Below are 16414 nucleotides of genomic sequence, written 5' to 3' on the forward strand. Positions count from 1 at the left end.
ATCTGAAAGGAACTTTAAGTGTGTAAAGAGCTAAAGAAAAAATAGATTCCATAAGGTTGAGGACAGGACATTATGGAAAAAAAAAATCCATATTTGAAAATGAGCTGTAAGAAATACTAGCAAAGAAAATATAGTCACTGGGATAAATTCCAGTAATTAAAGGCTACTTAACTCAGGTACCTTTTTTGTGTGTAGGGCCCCATGCTGGGGTCAAAGTTCAGTTGACAAAACTTGTGCTCAGCTTTAAAGAATCTTTTATAAAGTCTTCCAACCTGGACTCTTCACTAGAGTTCCTTCTCATACAGTCACTGAAAAAATCGTTGAATGCTACTACTTTATGACAGGCACGGAACTTGGTGGGGCAGTTAATAAAAATGAAGAGCAGTCTTTGCCCTTGAGGAATTTACGATCTAGTAAGAGAGTAATTTCTGTGAGCGAGACACAAGAATAGCACATAGTCTAATTATAAAAGCTGTAGTTGTAACAGCTACCATGTACCTAGCTTTACAAAGCGTCTACCTAATTGCATCCTCTAATCTTCACAACAACCCAGTAAGATTAGTATTATCATATCATCCCCACTTTACAAGGAGAAAATGGGTCCTTAGGAAGTTATAGTAACTTTCCCAAAGTCACACAGGTAGAAGATTTTAGGGTTAGGATTTCAACCCAAGTCCTCTGACCACAGCACCCACCTTCTTTTTTGGTTTACTTGTATTTATGCAAAATGCTTTCAGAGCACAGAGGAAGGAGGAATGGTCTGGCCTCATTAAAAGTCTATTTTCCTCTCAATTTGATCTCATTTTTTCTCTATTCCATGATAAGACAATTACCACTCAAAGAACAATATTTTGGCTAAGAAATCAATGAATTGCAAGGTATGGTTCCAACTTGCAAGGAGTTCCTATTTCCGATGGAATGAGGGGAAAAAAACTAAATAACGTATAAATATTTTAAAATATGTAAAGAATGTATATGTGTAATACAATTTTTTAAATGGTAGCTAAAAAGAGGAACAGTGAGACCTCAAATAGTCAAATAAGAAAGCATGGAGGAAAGGAAAGGGGTTCAAGGACAACCAAGCCTTGAAGAAAAGTAAAGAAATCAAAGGAAAAAAGGAAGGAGGGCTTCCCTGGTGGCACAGTGGTTGAGAGTCCGCCTGCCGATGCAGGGGACACGGGTTCGTGCCCCGGTCCGGGAAGATCCCACATGCCGCGGAGTGGCTGGGCCCGTGAGCCATGGCCGCTGAGCCTGCGCGTCCGGAGCCTGTGCTCCGCAACGGGAGAGGCCACAACAGTGAGAGACCCGCGTACCGCAAAAAAAAAAAAAAAGGAAGGAGAGCTGACTCAAAGGGTTGGAAAATTTGGTCCATGAGTTCCCATTAAGAGTGGCGAATTTTCAATCCTGGCTCTTCTATTTACCAACTATTTGAAAGGTATTACTGACCTCTGGACCTCAAGTGTCAATTTCATTATCTTTCAAATGGGGATAAAAATACCTGATTCACAGGATTTTGTAGGAAGTAAATGAGGTCATTTAAGTGACTTGCTTGATGCCCTGCACATCTCAAGGAGTCAACAAATGTCAGAAACAGTTCTAAAATAAAAATTTTAAAAAAACAACAAATGTCAGAGGTACGTCTAGTATTCCATGTAAAGCTGAGAAAATTGAGGGAAACGTAATTATAGCCTTCTAGAATATGAAGGGTTTTGAAAGAAAAGATGATAACTGTTTTCCATGTTCACAGAAGAGATCACCCCTGCACCCCACCCCCCAAAAAAGAGGATTTAAACTGATTTTGGCCATACCTGATGGTGGCAATATTGGAAGTTGGAATCCATTTCAGAGAGTTGGAAGCTGGTGGGAGCTAGTGGGGCAGGAGGGGGAGGTCATAAAAAGAGGAAAGATTTGTTATCTCTTTGGACCTATTTTGAAACCGGGGAAAGACTCCTTCTCGGACTAAGATGATAGGATTCTGTAAATATACAAGCTGGTATTTGCCAATAAAAACTTCCTCCTGTGTGGCCCTTTTTATCCAGTAATGATTTCCTGCTCTACTTTGGCTGCCAAATGTATCAAAATGTAATCAGTATATTCCTAAGTCAAATTGCAAGCTTTAGAGATAATGGCTAATGCTCTGATCATTTGCAATAGAATTTTAAAGCCAGCTAATGTTTAAGGTTTCTTGGGGTTTCAAACTCAGCTGTAGTTTTGTTTTAACCTTTTCCCCTTTCAACACTTCAGAAATGATCAGCAAGATTCCTCTTTGCCAAGAACCATCTTTTCTCATTAGAGTTATTCTTAGTTTCATCTGGAGTCAAAGTCAAATTTTATAATCCTCAGCTTCCAAGATAGCAACCAAATCCTCTCCTGCCGGCAACTGAACATCTTTTCCCACCAGGAAAACCTATTTACCTCTCTTCAACCCCACACCAAGAGTGCCAGCTGCCCAGAGACTGCGAAGTGGAGACAGGTTAGACTGGCAGAGTGTGACCTGGTGAAGCAAGGGAGGATACAGCCTCAGGCACAGTGGGCATTGACCTCCCAATGTGCGGTTCCCCTTTTAACTAATTTGCCTGTGATCTGAACCTTCCCGCTTTGAATTCCCAGGTCCCTAAACCTAGTTGGGCATCCTGATGGTGGCCTCTGGGTCTGCCCCTCTTCTTACTTCCTGCTTTTCTTAACCCAGATCCTAACTTGTGGCTGTCTCTGTTAGTGACTGCAATCCCCAACACTCACATCTTGACGGCTCCCTAGCCTTCCAGGTCCTGGAGGTTGCCGTGGCTATGAAGGAAGATTCCAAGCCAGCATTTTCCAAGTGTTTTCTGCACTGTGCCAGGGTGGGGACATGCTCCTTAGACTAAATTCTCCCGCAGATTCACAACGTGCGGTAAGCAGCACAATAGAGGTTCTAAGATGTCCTGCAGGAATAAAGGGGGTGGGGGAAATGACCTGTTTTAACTTTGTTTAACCCAGCATTTTCCTATCTAGACTGGACAGCTATTCTTTCATCAAAATGCCTACCTCTCCCATTTTAATCTCCTAAGCCTAAATAGCGATTTAGGATTCATGCTGGGTTCAAACCTTGGCTCCAGCACATTCTAAGTCTGTGACTCTGGGCAAGTTCCCTAGCCCCTCTCAGCCACAGTTTCCATATCAGGAAATCAGTGCTACCATGAGTTAATATTAGTATCACCTTGGGTTTTTGTGAGAATGAGATGCATTCCCAGCACATGCTAAGCTCTCATTAAAAGCTCTATTTTTAATTAATTCTTTCTAAATAATGCCCACCCCGTTACTATATTTGATTCCAGCTAGCCTCCCAGCTTTAAGTCTCTTTCCTGCTCCAGTGATTCCTGAAGGCTGTTGCCAAAAAATTATTCTAAAGTACTGCTTTTATCAGTTCCCTGTGTTCTGAAGTCTTTTTTTTTTAGGTGAATTAAATTACGTCCAAACTCCTCTGCCTGCCTTTGAAAGTTCCCCGTACCCTGGGAGCTTCCCTCCCCGCTGCTTGCCACCAAAGCCCTGGGTTCCCTGGGAAAAGTGAAGAGTGTCCTCCATCTGCCCTGTCTCCTAACACAGGCACCTGCCGTCCATACACACATTACATACACTGCTTCTGTGATACTGGTTCTTGGGAAAACACGCTCCTTTAAATTCACCTCTTGGTAAATCTTCCCTGAACTGCACTGGTCCATATTGATGGCTCCCTTCTCTCTACTTCCTGTCGTCTGCTCCACACAATTTAGCCTTTAATTATATGCTGTCTTCCATGGTCCACTAATTGTTTCCTGCTTCTTAGTTTCATCTTCTCAAACAGGTTGTAAACAACTTGAGGGCAGGGACCACATGGTACACTTTTCTTCTTAATAACCCCAGACATGCACAAGAGTTAGGACCTCATTCATCTGTGCCAACTAACTGAAGTTAGCCTAACCAGACTGCCAAGGAGGGATCACAGGACTCGTCCATAATTGTTACACACAACCTGAAAGACCTTCAGGTAACCCACACTTGCTACATTTATATTTTCGTTGAACGGAATTTACCTGCTGTCTAAATATTCCCATGCTTTACCAAATTCTCAAAGTATAGATGTAGGAGTTGAGATTCCAAATTCCAAATCCCCTGTGACTTGTTTATAAATAGTGACAAGGGGGCTTCCCTGGTGGCGCAGTGGTTGAGAGTCCGCCTGCCGATGCAGGGGACACGGGTTCGTGCCCCTGTCCGGGAAGATCCCACATGCCGCGGAGCGGCTGGGCCCGTGAGCCATGGCCGCTGAGCCTGCGCGTCCGGAGCCTGTGTTCCACAACGGGAGAGGCCACAACAGTGAGAGGCCTGCGTACCGCAAAAAAAAAAAATAGTGACAAGGGATGAAGAGTCAGACTCCGCTCTCTTTGGGAGCTGCTTTTCTGTCTTGGGAAGTTTATGCAAATGACGCAGGAGTTGGTGGGAGACTTAATTACTCTCTAGTGAAAACCCAGACGGCTTGTTACCATCTGTTTCTTCAAGGAGAGTCAGCCACCACACAGTAACCCTCTGTAAAGTTACAATCCCAGAGGTAAAGTACTTTGGGATCCTCGGATGAAAGGAAGCCTGCAGGTCCAAGACACTATTATTATTGCCATAAATAATGGTGCTTTGTATTTTATCAAAGGAGCTCAGAGTGGCTTGCAAACATTAACTAATTAATCCAAGGGGAAAAAAAAAACCTGTGAAAGAGGTAGAAGGGAAATATTATTATCCCCATTATGCAGCCAGAGAGACTGAGACATGTCTAAATTTGTTGACTTACCCAAAGTCACATGGAGAGTAGAACCCAGGTCTCCTGACATCCAGTTTGAACAGCCCACGCTGCTTCTCATGATGTATTAAAATTTTTTTTAAGTACGATTTATGATATAAAAATAAACCTTGGGAAAGTAAATGACATCTAACCTTTCAATAATCATCATGTAATAAAACAGCAGACGTGGGAAAAACATCTTGAAGGAAAGATGTGTGGGTAGAACACTTTAATAAATACATGGCTTTAATCAAAGCTTTCCAAAGGGAGCGAGCGACTCTTTAAGGAATCTGATATTTAATCATTGCTGTTCTAATGGTTTAAAACAAAGAGGTATAATCCACCAAGTTTTAAACAGAAACTAGTCTAACAAGTTCTATACTTTATTTTGAACTCTATTTCCTTATTTCTTCAGTGTTCTCAAGAAGGTTTTCAACATTTATCAATGTGATGCAAATGTCACATGGAAGATATAAATACTACTCTTCAGATGCCTCACATTCTTCCTGATTCAAAGTCATAGTTTAATATTAATGCGATTCAGGAAATTGACAAGGAACAGTGTCTCCAAGGAAACGCGTGGAAGAGGGAGAGGGAGATTTGAACCCGTGATTTGTTTGATAATGAGACACTCTGCTGTTTTGCCACTCTCCACATCACCCCTGAATATGCCAATAGATAAAATGCTCACAGTGTCCTAGACCAGAGACCCCCACCTGAGAGCCAGCAAATCCTGACCAGATGACACCAGGCCAGTTTCCACTTCAGAAACTCCATGTCACCAATCTTCATATTCCTTTGGTAATTTTTTATTTCAAAATTGCCCTTCATATAATTGTACATAGCATTGTATTTCCTAGTATCTGCCCCCATAAAATTGGTATAAAATGGTACAGTAATCCAACTAATTCTATAGCCACCATTAGAAATTTAGGTCACTTTTTCGAAGTTGAGGCATCACACAACAGAATTTTCTAGCAACATCGTTCATCTTCCATTCAAGAAGAAATATTCAGCCTTTTATTTTGACTCACCCATTATGCTCATACTTAGGCCTTTCTCTGGTGCTTACCAGCACAGTACCTGTGTCCTCAGGAAGAGATATTATAAGGAGACAAAATGACAGCCAGTGTGAGAAACCATACTGTTCACCAAAGAAAGACTAGATTAAAGATGAATACCTACAAACTTGAACCTCATTGCTACCTATCAGGTAGCCAAGAGCAATTGACCTGACTCCGTTGTGCTTATGTTTCCGTTTAAAGGAGAATCAAAACAATACTTTACCAACAGCAAAACATGTTAGGCATTTGTGATCCTCACTTATTTTAAGTGCCTGAAAGTCTCTACAAAATGAAGCCTTTATGCAATGACCAAACAAAACAGAAAGAAGAATCCTTTTTTTAAAAAAAGGAAAACAAGTCAAATGATTAGTATCAACAGATACTTCACCACCGCTTGACAATTCATCACTTGACAATTTTCCTCATAGCACACATTCTCCAGCCAAACCCTAGAAAAACCATTTATTTCCGAATGTTTTCAGCCTACCAACATCTCATACATTTAAATCTATAAAAGGGACTGACGGCATCTACTGCTTAAAAGAATTAAATTTTTTAAAATGAGAACATTCCACTTTGAAAATAAAATTGTTGTTACCATGGGCTTATCTGTGCTAATTCCCACTCCTCCCTGATTAAAAAAAAAAAAAAAAAGAAATGTGACCTATCAGGATTCAAGCATTTCTTCAAACCAAGCAACCTGTTGAACAACTTCTTAATGTGCCTATCAATCATCTGGTGATAAGAAGAGTTTGCATTCATAATAGCTAGTTGCTAAAATAAATATGAGTTACTATACCTAATTCAATCAACAATGGGACCTCAGAGGTCAGCAAAGAAATAATCAAACAATAAGTATGAATAGGTTGTAATTTTTCTGATTAACAAATGTTCTCCTTGTCATATGATGTTAAGAGCTGCTCAAAGCACTCAGGTAAATTTAGAATGTATGTATTTACTTTGGAGGGGTCTGTGTGCACTCTCCCAATCAGAAACCCATGAGCCTGTAAGTTTGGCAAACATCAAGTTTTGCTTTCAGAAAACATTTCTCTGTATGGAATTTATGTTTAACAGGTTCCAGGGCCACAATTCATAGAATCTAACAGAGATCAAATAAAATGTGAATGCTGCTTTACCTTAAATACATTCGTACTCAACCCATCCAAGATTATCTTATAAAGCAGCTGATGTAGTTTGGGAGAGAATAGATACATGTATAGGTATGGCTGAGTCGCTTTGCTGTGCACCTGAAACTATCACAACATTGATAATCAGCTATACCCCAATTATAAAATAAAAAGTTTAAAAAAAAAAGCAGTCGATGTAATAAAACTTGATAATTCCATCTTCTTTTCCTAATTAGAATTATATTTTCCATGCAGGGAAAGGGAGAGATTTGGTTCCTGAGCCAGCCATTCCTGCAGCCGCCCTCCCAAATAACCAATGTCAATTAGAGAGTGAAAGGGTCACAGTGAAAAGCTCATCATCCATTGTTCTTATCACAACTTATAATATGACCAAAATGTCAGATCTAGGTTTCTATTGCTTCTGATTCCTCATCTCCACTCCTTCCTTCTCAACCATTTTGAGGGGGATGGCAGCAGTAGCAAATAGAGTTCAGGTGCAAAATTAAACAGTTAGGCTAAAAATCTTGGAAGGCGGGGAGCGCAATGGCTTTTTAATAAAAGCAAAACACTGGGGAGGCAGACAAGAATGCAAATGAAAAGTATCATCAGGTGAGAATAATTTCTTCCTCTAGTTTAGACACATGACTCCATTGCTACGCCCCAAATCTAAAGTTTTTAAGCAGCTGGTTTGTTTAGTTTTTGTTTGTTTTCTTTTCATAATAATAGATTTTGAGGACTGAATAAAGAGGAAAATATCAACGGGATGAGTGGATTGGACAAGTGATAGATTTCATATATTGATGCTTGAGGCGTCATTATTGGTTCCTATAGAGAAATCCAGAGGCACAGAGAACCTCATCTCTCAGCATCACCAGCTCATTTCAAGCATCTAAGAGTGGTGGGGATTAGGGCCTTAGAAACACAGAGAACTGAAAAATCTGTCACGTGGCATTTATAAAGGAAGCAACTGACACAAAAAGACTGTTAAATGTCTAGCTATGAAAGCATAAATGTCATTAGACAGTCAGTCTTCTCTGGAAACTAGATTTTAATAGGTTTTTGATTGTCACTTTTCTTTTATTTCTTCATTACTCACACCTTGGAGGGATTCACTTTCAAAAGGATTTGCTTAAACTTCCCCCTCAAAATCCAATTTGCAAATACACCTGCAATTGAATTTTCAATATGTACCATCACAGGTGCTCTCCTTTGTATGAAAAACAGTCCCAGCTCACAAGTCTGCCCATGGCAACCAGGCCACACTGCAGAGTTCAGGTGACTGATTCCTGCAACACTGAAAGGGGTAGAAAAATTGAGGCCATTATTCAGCTCTTCAGGCTGAAAGTCCACTTGGAGTGAATACTGAATTCGAGACAGACCTTCCAATAATCTAAGTATTGGAACTGAGCTCTGAATAAGCAGACTGAATTTAGATCTCAATTTTATTGGAAGAAATCTGTCCAGAAAGTGCAGGTACTTTCCTGATCCTTAGAAAAAAATATTATGGGTTTAAATGACTATAGACTATGGAATCCACATTTTGCTTATTCTGTTTCACAACAGATCAAAATTATGAACTCTGAGTCTATGCATTTCTACTCAAGGTTTTCATCAAAAAACAAATATTTTCTGAACGCCTAGTGGGTGCTTGTCTTGCAGCAGGAGCAGAAAGAAATAAAAAGGAAACACTGACTTCCGTGGAGAGGCCTGAAATTATAAGATATCTATTAATAACTAAATCTGTGTAACACAGATTCAACCTAGTTGTTAAAAATGAAAAGCTACATAAAACAATTTAGGATTCCATTGCAGGAAGAACTTTAGCACCATTGTTTCAATTTTCTTTGAAACAGTTTATTATTTAAATTGTGTTTGAAGTTGGCATTAACTGACTGAATTATAGTAATATAGTAATTTTAAGCATTGGATATCATTCAGGGTAACTTTACTACTGACTATATCAATTTGATTATCAATTTTCAATTAAGCTAACTATTTTAACAGTAGATTATTGTAATATCTTCCCTGGTATCCTTGAAATCTCCTGCAGCACTTCTGATTCATGTGGTTCTTTATTAAAAGGTTAGGATACATTTCCCCCTTTACTACTCAGTAAAATAATACACTTTGAATGGTTATCTTCCAAGATACAGGTTTAAACTATACTGCCTGATATTTTCTAATTGCAGCCATTTCTATGTTTGAATTTTTTTTTTCTTTCTCAGGCTCCAATTTAATTCCTCTTCCTTTTCCTGCACCTCCCTGCCTTCATATCAATCTGGGGCACCTTCAACCTGCTTCTTCATTTTTTGCTTCTAGCCAACCCATCCCTAACATCTTAAAATCTACATCCACACAGTTGCCATTTTATATCACACCAATGAATTACCTTTGGTCCATAGCACCCAACAAAAGCTTTGTAATTACAGGAAGGGGGTAGATGAGGAGAAGTATATTCATTTGTCACATCATCCCTAGAGAAAAATATTTATGTTTTTAAAGAAACACAAAAGAAAGTTGGTGGTTTAAAAAGGAGCAGGAATGGGCTTCCCTGGTGGCACAGTGGTTAAGAATCCACCTGCCAATGCAGGGGACACGGGTTTGAGCATGTGGGAAGATCCCACATGCCGCGGAGCAACTAAGCCTGTGCGCCACAACTACTGAGCCTGTGCCCTAGAGTCCGTGAGCCACAACTACTGAGCCCACGTGCCACAACTACTGAACCCTGCGTGCCTAGAGCCCGTGCTCCACAACAAGAGAAGCCACTGCAATGAGAAGCCCGTCGACACAACTAGAGAAAGCCCACGCGCAGCAACGAAGACCCAACGCAGCCAAAAATAAATAAATTGTTAAAAAAAAAACAAAAGAGCAGGAAAGAGGAATGTGGGCTGTAGTATTTTAGCAGATTCTTACATCACTCCTAGTATCTGCCTCCATTGTTGGACTTATCAAGCTCCATTGTGATATGTATCTGTCTATCCCACTAGATTGAGAGCCCTTTGAGGGCAGGAGCTCTGGCTAGTGTCAGATCAGCCTCCAAGTAGATAACTAATAAGCGTTTGGGGAGTGAGTAAATAAATTCCTTTCTGTTGGAAGACACTGAACTATTGCTTTTACCCATACCGTTCCACCCACTCTGCTTCTATACAATCCTATCTCCCTTCATCTTCCTGTAGGCAACCATCCAGGTCTCTCCCCCGGTCAGCCTTTCCTCTGGGTCTCCTGTTCTCTCGGCTAGCAATGCTAGGGGCAGGAAGCCTCCGGTAAAGCCTGACTAGGGTTGCTCACCAGAATTATGCGCATCACTAATCTTGATGTCATTGCCTGTCCTTTGGATAGCTAAGGCAGTCTTCAAAATGTACATGTCCCACTCAATGACCTTTAAGATTTCTAGCAATTCTAGGATTGCGAGATAAAAGAATTCAGGTCTGTTAGTCTTCTTGGAAATTCCTGCTTGTAATAGATGTAGTAGCAAGTCCTAGGGCCTCCAGATTCCGTCTAGCTGTTAACCTTGAAAAGCATGAAAGAAAACATAGACTATAAACATAAAATTAAAAATGCATAGATAACCCTAAAGAGCAGAGTCAGACCTAGACTGTGGGTCTTTCTTTCCCTCCCCCAGTCGCCACCATATCCTTTTCCCTGGCCCTTTTGCTTACCTGGGAAGAGATTTACACCAAGGGTTTCGACTACCCGTCTGAATGTCAGAATCGCCTGGACACTTCAGATTCAGATTCCTGGGCCTCCTGTGGTCCTCAGCCCCCAGCCACCTCAAATTCTGAGTCAGTGACATTGGAATTGCATCAGGAATGTAGATGTTTAACTAGTTTCCCTGATCATGACATTCAGCCAGATATAGGAACCAGGGAACTAGGGCTAGATTCACTAAAAAAACCAAGACTTTACCTCCTCTAGGGACCCACAGCCAGCCAGTGAGCACATTTCGAGAGCCTCGTTTAACTCTTGGCCACTGAATCAGAGTGGTTTTCAGTAGCGCAGTCAGAAGCTAGTAGAAGAAGATAGGGGGTTGAACTCTGCTGGGAAAAGCTAATGAGCTTTCTTGGTTTAAAGAATATAAACACGATTTGGATTTGGTGAGACAAAGAGGCCTACAGAGGCTGGAGAAATGACACTATCAAAGGATAAGCATCAGAAAGAGGTTTTTTTGTCTGAATGGAGAGGACCAGAGAGGGTTTAAGAACATGAGCCATTAACTTGAACATGACAACACTGGAAGGCGCTTTTTTTTTTTCCAACAAATAGGTATTGAGCACCCATTTGCCAAGTTCTTTTCAAGGTGCTGGGGGTTCAAGGATCTCCATGCGTGGTCCCTGCCCTGAAGGAGCACAACAAAGTGAGAACCTCTGATATCAGCCACAAGGAATTAACACTCATCCATTGCAACCTCATTTTGCAGAAGAACATTGTAATGGAGCAGATAAGAATTTCTTACTTAGGCTCTGGGATTTTGAGAAAAAGTTTACTAACTGAAAAGTTCACTTCATTTCCCAGTAACATTTTCTTTGGTCAAAGAGGTAAAGTGAGGCTTCCCTGGTGGCGCAGTGGTTGAGAGTCCGCCTGCCAATGCAGGGGACACGGGTTCGTGCCCCGGTCCGGGAAGATCCTGGATGCCACGGAGCGGCTGGGCCCATGAGCCGTGGCCGCTGAGCCTGCGCGTCTGGAGCCTATGCTCCGCAACGGGAGAGGCCACAACAGTGAGAGAACTGCGTACCGCAAAAAAAAAAAAAAAAAAAAAAAAAGGTAAAGTGAAATATTTTCTAATACTACCCCAATTCCCACATGTCTATAATAGCCTCCTGGTCTCCCTGACTCTGGCCTTTCCTATAGCTTTACACACTAACCCATGATTAATCACCCTTGTTCAAAAATGGTCCCTGGCTCCCTGTGCAGAACAAAATAAAACGAATGAAAGAACTGAATCACTTAAACTTACCATCTAGATCCCCAAAGATATAACCTCAATATTCCTTGCTAATATAGTCCCGGTATTCATTCATGCATTCATTTATTCAAGGAGTATTCATTGTACTCTTGCTACTTATTGAGGCTTGAGAATGCAAAAGGGAAAGTAAGAGAGCTTTTGCCTTCAAAAAGGTAAAAAAAATCTGAGTAACATAATCATCATAATAAAATAATCATTGGATGATCACACACCAAATGTAGTGGGTGCTTAAAAAAGATGAGCCAAGTTTTGGGGGAGGGGGTGGAGGTGAATCTGGAAAGGCTTCAAGGAAGGCATTTTTTTAAGAGCTGAAACCAAAGAATGAAAGTAGAATTTTCCAGGAGGATAAGTAAGGAAAAAGCAAACCAGCCTGTGTGAAGACCAGGGCCGTGTCAGGGAATGTGGCAGTTCCTGCCAACTTTTAGTTGGGTGTTCAGGCCATCATGGCTCTAAAGTTTAGATATTTCTTCTGTTGGTGATGGGGAGACATTGGAGAATTTCATGCAGGGGAACGACATGATCAGATTTAGAAAGATCATCCATCTCCCAGTAATGTGGACAAGATATAGGGGACCAAGTGCAAAGAAGGATGAGACAGAGGGAGAGTTAGAAGGAGAACAAAGGGGCAATAGTTCAAGCTGGAGCTGATGAGGGTTTTCCACATAATTCTAGTCAAACCGAACACCCTCTTGTTCCTCATTTAAAAACCACAATTTCCTGTTGTATGGTTTTGTTCTTATACCCAGGAATGCTGCCATCCCACAACCCTGCCAATTCCACACATACCAATTCGGCCCAAATTATTTCTCTCCTACAGGTTTTCCCTAAAATCCCAAAGGGAAATCTCTCTTCCTGTTCGAATGCCTATAACAATCAATATCTCTCTTAAGGCACATAGCACTTTTTCCCTACGGTATATTTCTTGATACATATGCAGTGTCTCTTCTGTGACCATAAGCTCACAGAGAAAGGAGCAGAACTCAGACATCAGACAGGTCTGGTGTAAAGCTCACGTCCATGACTACATAGCTGATTTATAGGGCTTTAGTTACCCCAAGGAGTTTCAGCTTCCTCATCTATAATATGGAACAAGTAAGACCTCTTTTGCAAGATATTTTTGAAGAGTAAACGAAATAATCAATATAAGGCACCAGCATAGAAGTTGACCCTCAGAAGGCCCTCAATAACTGGTAGTTATTAATACTACAAATAGATTAATCATTTACTTGATGCTGTATCCATGACTGATTTATCTTCAACTCTGCGGCAACACTGTGCACAGCGCTTAGTGAGAAGCCAGAATTCAGCCTGTATTTGATGAATAAATAACAATAGCTAACATTTTAAGCCCTTACTAAGGGCTTTATGTGAATTATCTGTTTGCCTCCTCACCATAACCTTATAAGGCAAATACTGTTATTATCTCTATTTTACACCTGGAAAGGTGTTGCTTCACTTCTTTCAGAGCTCAGAAGCTAACAAAAGGAGAGAATGACTCACGATTCACAAAGAGGTTTTTTTTCTGGGAAAGCTCATCCATTGGTGAAGTAGATATGGCCAATGTCATGTAATGTGAACCGCTAGAGAGAATTCATGTTCCACAAATAATATGACATCATTACTTGAAATTCACTTGAAGAATCTTCCATTGAGTTACCAGTGTTGAATGGATTAGAAATATAGTCCTTCTGAAATCTGAATAGTTTCGCCTTTCAGTTAGGTGGCTGTTATGGGATAAACTGTATCCCTCCAAAATTCATATATTGAATTCCTAACCCTCAGTACCTCAGAATGGGACTGTACTTGGAGATAGGGTCTTTAAAGATGTAATCAAGGTTAACTGAAGTCATTAGGGTGACCCCAAATTCAACATGACTGGTGTCCTTATAAGATTAGGAAAAACACATACACAGAGGGGAGACTTTGTGACTAGAGCAGGCGCTGACTGAGGGAAAAACTTGCAAAGCATATATCTGAGAAAGGACTTGCATTAGACTATATTAGGACCTCAGTAGGGACCTCCCTGGTGGCACAGTGGATACAACTCCACGCTCCCAATGCAGGGGGCCTGTTCGATCCCTGGTCAGGGAACTAGATCCCACATGCATGCCGCAACTAAGAGTTCACATGCCACAACAAAGGAGCCCGCCTGCTGCAACTAAGCCCTGATGCAACCTAGTTAATTAATTAATTAATTTTTTTTTTAAAGATCTCAACACAATAATAAGAAAAAAAATAATTTTTTTCTTCCAGTTTTATTGAGATACAACTGACATACATACACCACTGGAACCAACCAAATATCTTTCAACAGGTGAGTGGATAAACAAACCATGCTCTATCCACACAATGGGATACTACTTGGCAATAAAAGGAATGAAATGTTCATACACACAACAGGAATGAATCTCAAAATAATTATGTAATATATATATTCAAAATAATTCAAAGAAGCTAGACAAAAATGAGTACATACAGTATGGTTTCATTTATATAAAACTCTTAAAAATGCAAAGTAGGGACTTCCCTGGTGGCACAGTGGTTAAGAATCCACCTGCCAATGCAGGCGACACGGGTTCGAGCCCTAGTCCAGGAAGATCCCACATGCTGCAGAGCAACTAAGCCCGTGCGTCACAACTACTGAGCCTGTGCTCTAGAGCCTGTGAGCCACAACTCCTGAAGCCGCGCACCACAATTACTGAAGCCCACGTGCCTAGAGCCTGTGCTCCACAGCAAGAGAAGCCGCCACAATGAGAAGCCTGCGCACCACAACGAAGAGTAGACCCCGCTCGCCGCAACTAGAGAAAGCCCGCGTGCAGCAACGAAGACCCAACGCGGCCAAAAATATAAATAAATAAATTTATGTTTTATTTATATGCAAAGTAGATAATACTGACAGAAAGCAGATCTGTGTTTGCCTGGGAGAGGGGAGGGGGCAGGAGTGGCAGAGGAAAGAATGTTAATGGGGCATGAAGAGACTTTAGGGTGATGAATATGTTCACTATCTTGATTGTGGAGATGGTTTCACAGGTGTGTGTGTGTATATATATATATATATATAGTAGGTATATATATGTCAACACATCAAATTGTATGCTTTAAATATGTGCAGTTCACTGTATATCAATTACACCTCAATAAAGCTGCTTAAAAGAATCAATCAGGGCTTCCCTGGTGGCACAGTGGTTGGGAGTCCGCCTGCCGATGCAGGGGATACGGGTTTGTGCCTCGGTCCGGGAAAATCCCACATGTCGCAGAGCGGCTGGGCCCGTGAGCCAGTGGCCGCTGAGCCTGCGCGTCTGGAGCCTGTGCTCCGCAACTGGAGAGGCCACAACAGTGAGAGGCCCGTGTACCGCAAAAAAAGGAATCAATCATAATAAAAGCAAGAGCTACGTGGGCCACTTTATTGGTTGGCTCATTCAGAGAGCAGTCTGGGATCATTGTTTTTTTTTTTTTTTTTGGTTGTTTAGTTTTTATTTCATAACCCTAAACTTAACTTTGCAATTCAGCTAAACTTGGAGGGGAATAAGGAAAATATGGAACCCAAAGAAGTGCAACGAGAGCACAAAGATTATAGGATATTTCGAGCAGATGGGGATGAAGGGGTGCTCTCCTGAGCTACAGAAGGAATGGTCTGGTGGTTAAGATAAAACACAAGTCAAATTTATTATTAGATTTGTCCACAGTCAGCAATGGTGATCTTCTTGCTGGTCTTGCCATTCCTGGACCCAAAGCGCTCCATGGCTTCCACAATATTCATGCCCTCTTTCACCTTGCCAAAGACCACATGCTTGCCATCCAAGCACTCAGTCTTGGCAGTGCAGATGAAAAACTGGGAACCGTTTGTGTTGGGGCCAGCATTTACCATGGAAAAGATGCCAGGACCCGTATGCTTCAGGAGGAAATTCTCATCATCAAATTTCTCCCCATAGATGGACTTGCCACCAGTGCCATTATGGCATGTGAAGTCACCACCCTGGCACATAAATCCCGGAATTATTCTGTGAAAGCAGGAACCTTTATAACCAAAGCCTTTCTCCCCATTGCTCAGAGCACGAAAGTTTTCTGCTGTCTTTGGAACTTTGTCTGCAAACAGCTCGAAGGAGACGCGGCCCAAGGGCTCGCCGTCGATGGCGATGTCAAAGAACACGGTAGGGTTGACCATGGTTGGGCAGCGCAGGAAGTTCCAGGGTGACGGCGTCTGCAAAGCTGGGATCATTCTTAAAGGAGCTTGCGGTAGAGGAGAGATAGAAAGATAGGTTTCTTGCACACACCTTTTTTCAGGAATGGTAAGGAAAGCCCAAGGAATGACACTCCTGTGACCATCCACCAAGACATCCTGAGGACCCTGCTGGGCCTGCCCGTGTGTGAAAAGTGAAGGAGAGTTGAAGGTAGTTGGCTCAACTCTCAAATAGCAAATTAAAATTATTATTTAACCTTTCCACCCCTGACTGTTTACGAAGAGAAGTATTTA

General features: G+C 41.4%; 1 pseudogene across 1 annotated transcript; it reads right to left on the reverse strand.

Annotated features, from left to right (window-relative positions):
- Positions 1–15408: 15408 nt before the first annotated feature.
- On the reverse strand, positions 15409–16122 carry LOC114888204 (annotated as a pseudogene). Its single transcript, XR_003791736.1, has one exon. The product of XR_003791736.1 is annotated as a peptidyl-prolyl cis-trans isomerase A pseudogene (transcript).
- Positions 16123–16414: the final 292 nt, after the last annotated feature.

This window comes from Monodon monoceros, unplaced genomic scaffold (assembly GCF_005190385.1).
Source record: "Monodon monoceros isolate NGI ecotype Baffin Bay Population unplaced genomic scaffold, NGI_Narwhal_1 Super_Scaffold_8, whole genome shotgun sequence".
Classification (NCBI taxonomy): Eukaryota; Metazoa; Chordata; class Mammalia; order Artiodactyla; family Monodontidae; genus Monodon; species Monodon monoceros.